Source organism: Heteronotia binoei, chromosome 18 (assembly GCF_032191835.1).
Source record: "Heteronotia binoei isolate CCM8104 ecotype False Entrance Well chromosome 18, APGP_CSIRO_Hbin_v1, whole genome shotgun sequence".
Lineage (NCBI taxonomy): Eukaryota > Metazoa > Chordata > Lepidosauria > Squamata > Gekkonidae > Heteronotia > Heteronotia binoei.
Window position 1 is genome coordinate 3,954,518 of NC_083240.1, and position 7,431 is coordinate 3,961,948.

The following is a 7,431-nucleotide window of genomic DNA, read 5'->3' on the forward strand; positions in this document are numbered from 1 at the left end:
GCCGGAGAAATAAGTGTCCTCTCTAAAGCAGATCTAGGAACCCAGAACGGAGAGTCCTTTTGACACCACTCGTATTCTGAATGAAAAAGTCCTGCGGGGAACTGGATGTCCTGTTCCTTTCAGGAGATGCTCTGAAGGATAACCTCCCTCTCTTCCTACAGAAGTACACAGATGCGAAGACATCACTCAAAATACCTCTCTTTGGGCACAAACGACAGCCCCCTTCCCCACTGAATATATGAACCAGACCGCAGGTCCATCGAAGTCAGTCTTCTGCACTCCGACTGGCAGCAGCTCTCTGGGTCTCAAGCTGAGGTCTTTCCCATCCCCTACGACCCAGTCCTTTCATCTGGAGATGCCGGGGATTGAACCGGGGACTTTCCACATGCCAAAGCAGATCCTCTCCCACCGAACCTTGGGGCATCCTTTCCCTCCCCTCCAGCACCAATCCTTTTCCGCCCCCCTCTTCCCCCTTCACATCACTCGACTCCCATCAAGCAGCATTTGTAGTTCTGAGTCCTACCTTTCTCCTGCTGGGTTGGAAACTTCGTGGAGATGCAGCGGGCGCAGGGGGAAGCCGTAACCGTCCCTTTCAGCAGACAGCAGGGCGGGCCAGGGTTTTGCAGACACCCCCGCCACGCACACAACACACACGCCCTCCCCCCCCCACCACCACCGTCTCAGACCCAAACCAGCTGCCTACCCACCCCCCTCTAGAACAGACCTGGGGGCTGGAGAGCAGGAAAAGTTCCAGCGGGAGTCAAAGCAAGAAGAGGGAGAAGCCCCTCCAAAGACCCAACCAACTAGCCTCCTGCAGTCTCAGGTCGCGGGCTAACCCTTTCTTTTGAGGGTCCCAAGGGGGCAGCCCCAATGCTCCAGGGGCAACCCTCTAACTCCCCCTGGGCCGGCAGAAGCACGCTCAGCTACTCAGAGCCCCCCCCCCTCCCCGTGGCCGCCAGAAGCCCAGCGCCCCCCCCCCCCCCTCTCGGGGCTCAGCCCTAGAGATCAACGGCCAGGCGCCCTTCTTTCTCACGCAGACCCGGAGCCCCACACCACCCCGCTGCTCAGGGGCTCGAGCGAGGGCCCCCCCTCCAGGCACTTGGGGGAGGGGCGAGGTCGAGAAGACAAGACAAGACAAGACAAGACCCCTTTCCCCCCAGCCCAAAGCGAGAAGGCGCACTTGGAGGGCAGCGCCCCCGAGAGACCGAGGGGTTCTCCTTTCCAATCCCCCCCCCACGGACTTGACGCAGCGCCAATGAAGCCCCCCCCCTCCAATGCACCCTAAGGGGACCGGGCTGGGGAGCGCGCCTCCCGCGGCGGCATCCTGAGTCCCTCGGCGCGGCGCAAGGCGAGCTCTGCATGCGCCTGAGCCCGGGCTTCGCGGGGGCGCGCGGCGGCGGCGGCAGCACCAGCAGCACCGCACCACTCTGGACAGCGCCTCTCCAGGCAGCCGCCGCCGCCTCCTTTTATACTCCGCCCCGGGAGCGTTCGGCCCCTCCCTTCCCGGGCCGCTACCACCGCCTCCCTTGCAGGGGGGGGGGGGAGACGAGGCGGCAGCTGCAGCAGCAGCCCCAGCGCAGGCTCCGCAGCCCGGCCCAGCGCCCCTGCCAGCCCCGCGGAGAGCTGCGGCCGAGAGAGCTGCGCGCCCTCGGTTGGCCTCCCCCGCAGGAAGGGCGCAATGGTCGCGCCCGGGATTCCTTGCTTAGAAGCGCCGCGGCCGGGCGGGCGGAACGCTAAAGCGGCGGGGGGGGGGGGGCTGGGCTGAGCTCGGGGAGGGATTGCGTGGGTTACGCGCCAGCAGAGCCCGTCGGGCTTCCTCGCGAGCAAGCGACGCGTGATGAGGTTGGGCTGCCGCGCCTGTGCGGGGGAAGGCGCCCCGGGGGGGTGGGGGTCCCGCCGCACGCGTTTCAGCTGAAGTTGTTTGCCGCGGAGCGACGGTGACGGCGGCTCAGTGGGAGAGCTAGGGTTGCCAAGTCCCATTCAAGAAATAGCTGGGGACTTTGGGGGTGGAGCCGGGAGACTTTGGGGGCGGAGCCAGGAGTAAGGTGGCGACAAGCGTAATCGAACTCCAGAGGGAGTTCTGGCCGGCACATTTTGAAGGGACTGCACACCTTTTAAATGTCTTCTCTCTGGGGTTTTTTGGCAGAAAAAGCCCAGCAGGAACTCATTTGCATATTAGGCCACACCCCCTGATGCCGAGCCAGCCGGAACTGCGTTCCTGCGCGTTCCTGCTTTTAAAAAGGCCCTGCCTTTTCTCCATTGGAAATAATGAAGGATAGGAGCGCCTTCTTTTGGTGCTCAGACCCCCTGGTCCAATCCTTTTGAAACATGGAGGGTGCTTTGAGGAGGGGCACCGGATGCTGTGCTGAAAATGTGGTGCCTCTATCTCAAAAAACAGCCCCCCTCCAGAGCCCAAGATACCCGCGGATCAATTCTCCATTATACCCTATAGGAATCGGTCTCCATAGGGAATAATGTAGTGTCCATCAGACATAATAATAATACATTTTATTTATATCCCGCCCTCCCCACCGAAGCAGGCTCATTTCCCTCCCCCCCCCCCGCTTTCTGATGACCCTAAAGCAGGGGGAGGGCCTCCAAATCCGGGGATCCCCTGCCCCCACCAGGGGATTGGCAACCATAGGTAAAGCATCTGCTTGGTAAGCAGAAAGTCCCAGGTTCAATCCCCGGCATCTCCAACTGAAAAGGTTCCAGGCAAGTAGGCGTGGAAAACCTCAGCTTGAGACCCTGGAGAGCCATGAATGGGGCTGTGGCTCAGCGGTAGAGCATCTGCTTTGTAAGCAGAAGGTCCCAGGTTCAGTCCCCGGCATCTCCAACTCAAAATGGTCCAGGCAAGTAGGCGTGGAAAACCTCAGCTGGAGACCCTGGAGAGCAGGGAAGGGATGGTGGCTCAGTGGCAGAGCATCTGCCTGGCAAGCAGAAGGTCCCAGGTTCAATCCCTGGCATCTCCAACTCAAAATGGTCCAGGCAAATAGGGCGTGAAAAACCTCCGCTTGAGACCCTGGAGAGCCGCTGCCAGTCTGAGTAGACAAGACTGACTTGGGTGGACCATGAGAGGTCTGATTCAGTAGAAGGCAGCTTCATATGAGGCCAGCAGTTTCTGCAGTTTGTGGGAATGAGGCCGGAGCGTTCGTTTGGATCCCCACTCCCCGTTCTGCCCAGGCGTCGCTGCCTCCCCTTGGGTATCCATTGGATTATTAAGATCCTGGTTCTTCCTCAGGGTACAAAGGAGCCTCCTCCCCCCACCTAAAGGACTCCTAGGCAGACCGGCCAGCTGGCCCATTTCTGGCAGGGGTGGGTTGCGTTACGGGTCCCGCGGGGAGTGCCCGCTGAGCCGAGTGGGGCCCTGATTCCACTGGCAATCCTGCTAAATAATTTCTATTGCACCTTCTCCTCCAGAGGTTTTTGAGGTGGCCCCACCTACAATGAATGTCAACACACACACACACACAAAATAAATCACACGTGTGCGTTTTGTTCCATCAAGTCCTTTTCAACTTATGGCACAACCCTATGAATGAATGATCTCCAAAACAGCCTGCAGTTAACAGCCTCGCTCGAGTCTTGCCAACGGAGGGTCCTCATGCAGTGCTGCATTGAACCCTGTGGGGACCCGTAGGCAGTCAAAATCTCGGAGGCTCCCTCGCAAATCATCTCAGCGCTGGAGCGCCTGCCCCACTGCCTGCGGCCCCCTCTGCAGCCTGCTGGCACCTTCTCAAAAGCCCCTCTGACAAAGCTGCAGGGGAGAGGCAGAGAGAGGCAAGCTTGGCTACACCGCCAGCCAGTTGGGCAAAGAGCGGCTCAGTTGCTGGCTGCGTGTGCAGGCTGGGAGGGCTGCAAGCAGGAGGAAACGGGGGGAAAGTCAGCCCAAGGCCCCTAAAGGTGTGGGGGCCCATAGGTCAGTGCTTACTTAGTCTAATTCTTAATCCGGCCCTGTTTTCATGACTTCCTTGATGGGAGTCCAGCCATTTCCTGTGGAAACTGATTCCTGCAACCTTTCACCATTCCCAGCATTATTGTCTTTCCAGTGACTCTTGTCTTCTCCTAATGTGGCCCCCAAAAGTACAATAGCTTTAGTTGGATCCTTTCAGCTTCTAGGGAGAGTTCTGGCATGATTGAATCCAGAATTCCATTGTCCTTTGGCCTTGCAGGGTGTCTGCCAAGCTCTCCGCCAACACCACATTTCCAATGAGTCAACTTTCTTCCTGTCGGGTTTCTTCATTGTCCAGAATTCATATCCAAAATTGTCCAGAATGCACATCACACCGGGTTTGATTCCCCACTCTTCCACTTGCAGCTGCTGGAATGGCCCTGGGTTAGCCATAGCTCTCGTAGGGGTTGTCCTTGAAAGGGCAGCTGCCGTGAGAGCCCTCTCAGCCCCACCCACCTCACAGGGTGTCTGTTGTGGGGGGAGGAGATAAAGAAGATAGTAAGCTGCTCTGAGACTGATACAGAGAGAAGGGTGGGGAATAAATCTGCAGTCTTCTTCTTCTTCCATACCTAGTAAAGGGAAATATCATTGCATGGAGTCTCTTGAGCTTGGATACCAGTGACACTTCCTTGCACACTCATTAATACACAGGAAGCTGCCTTAGACTACTGAATCAGAGTAGACCCTTACGATCAGTGTTGACTATTCAGACTGGCAGCAGGTCTCCCGGGTATTTAGATGGAGGTCTTTCCTGTTACCTCCTACTTGGTCCTTTTAAACTGGAGATACCGGGGATTGAACCTGGGACCTTCTATGTGCCAAGCAGAGGCTCTGCCACTGAGCCCTTGGCTCGTCCCCCCTGCCTGCCCATTTACCAAAGGAAACAACGCTTACTAAATAAACATCTCACTGGCTGAGTTAACATGAGCCAGATCACAGGTTTTTTTCGCCTCCAGCTCGCACATTTTGTCCTCAGTTCAGGAAAAAAATGGCCCCAGAGCAAGCTAAACGATGCAGCAGCTCACGACTTCCACGCCAGTAGCTCATGAAGCAGAAGTTTTGCTCACGAGACTCCAGAGCTAAGAGGGAGTTTTGCATCTCACCCCTACGCTTCGGGATCTTTTCTAGCTCCGTCTCGGCTGCCCTTCCAGATCTCAAGATCTCCTGACTTCTGGGTTGCAGTCTCCATGCAGGCCAGTGACAAGGCCCAGGAGAGTGAGTGTGCCTTTGCGGCTATGGGGGGTGTGTGTGTGTGTGTGAGTGTAGGGCGTCCCAAGCCCCCTCCCTCCACCTCATAGAGAGAATTCCCTGGAGGAGAAAATCTGTTGGGGCCCGCCTGCAGTCTGTAATGGCCTGCTATATCAGGGCTGCGCAGTGTCAAACGCTGAGTAATGGGAAATTTAATGAAGAGAGATGAGCTGAGGATGGATTTTAAACTGCGCCGGAGGATGGAAGGATTCCCCTTCCCCCCCTTCTCCCCCCTCTCTTCTCTCTCCCCCCGACTGCCGAAGAGTAGCAGGGGGAACAGATCATGTTCTGACTCAGATGCCACTGCGTTCCCTTCTGGAATCATGTGAATCTTGAGTCATGAGCATGACCCAGGAGGGCCGGGGAGGTGGAGGGGCACCCTTGCAAGGGTCTGGAGGGAACAGCGGGCTGGAGGGGGTCTCGAGAGAGTGGGGGGCAGCTGCTCCTCCATGCCCCTCCCTTCCAGAAGTCATCTCTTGTCGAAACTGATTTTCTTCCTGGCAACACAGAATATATATCTGCAGCCCTGCATATGGGCAGGGGACAGCATATGTTCTCCACTTTGTTTTCTTTTTGTATTCGTGTGTGTGGGGGAGGGGGGGAGGGAGAGAGAGTGAGTGCACAGATAAAAGGAAGTCCTTCTCCACCCAAAGGGTGATTAACACACGGGATTCACTGCCACAGGAGGTGGTGGCGGCTACAAGCATAGCCAGCTTCAAGAGGGGATTGGATACACCTATGGAGCCGAGGTCCATCAGTGGCTATTAGTCACAAGGTATAGATGGAACTCTTTGTCTGGGGCAAGGGATGATCTGTATTCTTGGTGCTTGGGGGGGCACAGTGGGAGGGCTTCTAGTGTCCTGGCCCCACTGGTGGACCTCCTGATGGCACCTGTGTGACACAGAGTGTTGGGCTGGATGGGCCATTGGCCTGATCCAACAGGGCTTCTCTTATGTTCTTATGTGACACAGAGTGTTGGAGTGGATGGGCCATTGGCCTGATCCAACATGGCTTCTCTTATGTTCTTATGTGACACAGAGTGTTGGAGTGGATGGGCCATTGGCCTGATCCAACATGGCTTCTCTTATGTGACACAGAGTGTTGGACTGGATGGGCCATTGGCCTGATCCAACAAGGCTTCTCTTATATTCTTATGTGACACAGAGTGTTGGGCCGGATGAGTCATTGGCCTGATCCAACAGGGCTTCTCTTATGTTCTTATGTGACACAGAGTGTTGGGCTGGATGGGTCATTGGCCTGATCCAACATGGCTTCTCTTATGTTCTTATGTGACACAGAGTGTTGGAGTGGATGGGCCATTGGCCTGATCCAACATGGCTTCTCTTATGTTCTTATGTGACACAGAGTGTTGGACTGGATGGGCCATTGGCCTGATCCAACAAGGCTTCTCTTATATTCTTATGTGACACAGAGTGTTGGGCTGGATGGGTCATTGGCCTGATCCAACATGGCTTCTCTTATGTTCTTATGTGACACAGAGTGTTGGAGTGGATGGGCCATTGGCCTGATCCAACATGGCTTCTCTTATGTTCTTATGTGACACAGAGTGTTGGGCTGGATGGGCCATTGGCCTGATGCAACATGGTTTCTCTTATGTTCTTATGTGACACAGAGTGTTGGGCTGGATGGGTCATTGGCCTGATCCAACATGGCTTCTCTTATGTTCTCTATGCCAGAGGCACTGATCTCTTGGATTTTGTGCAGGTAGCTGGCAAGGTGGTAATATATGACGGGGTGGCCAATGGTAGCTCTCCAGGTGTGTTTTGCCTACATCTCCCATCAGCCCCAGCCATTGGCCATGCTGGCTGGGGCTGATGGGAGTTGTAGGCAGAAAACATCTGGAGAGCTACTGTTGGCCACCCCTGATATATGAGGCTGAGGAGGGACAGATTTAGGGCTTTTTTTGTAGCAGGAACTCCTTTGCCACAGGAGGTGGTGGCGGCTACATGCATAGACAGCTTCAAGAGGGGATTCGATCAACATATGGCGCAGAGACCCATCAGTGGTTATTAGCCACAGCGTATTGTTGGAACTCTGTCTGGCACAGTGATGCTCTGTAGTCTTGGTGCCTGGGGTGGGGCAACAATGGGAGGGCTTCTATTGTCCTGACCCCACCGATGGACCTCCTAGTTGCATCTATTTTTTTTGGCTACTGTGTGACACAGTGTTGGACTGGAGGGGCCACTGGCCTGATCCAACATGGCTTCTCT

At 56.0% G+C, this 7,431-nt stretch overlaps 1 non-coding gene across 1 annotated transcript; it reads left to right on the forward strand.

Annotated features, from left to right (window-relative positions):
- Positions 1–2,764: 2,764 nt before the first annotated feature.
- TRNAT-UGU (transfer RNA threonine (anticodon UGU)) lies at positions 2,765–2,836 on the forward strand. The gene has a single exon. It is a non-coding gene; the product is annotated as a tRNA-Thr (tRNA).
- The last annotated feature ends 4,595 nt before the right edge of the window (positions 2,837–7,431 follow it).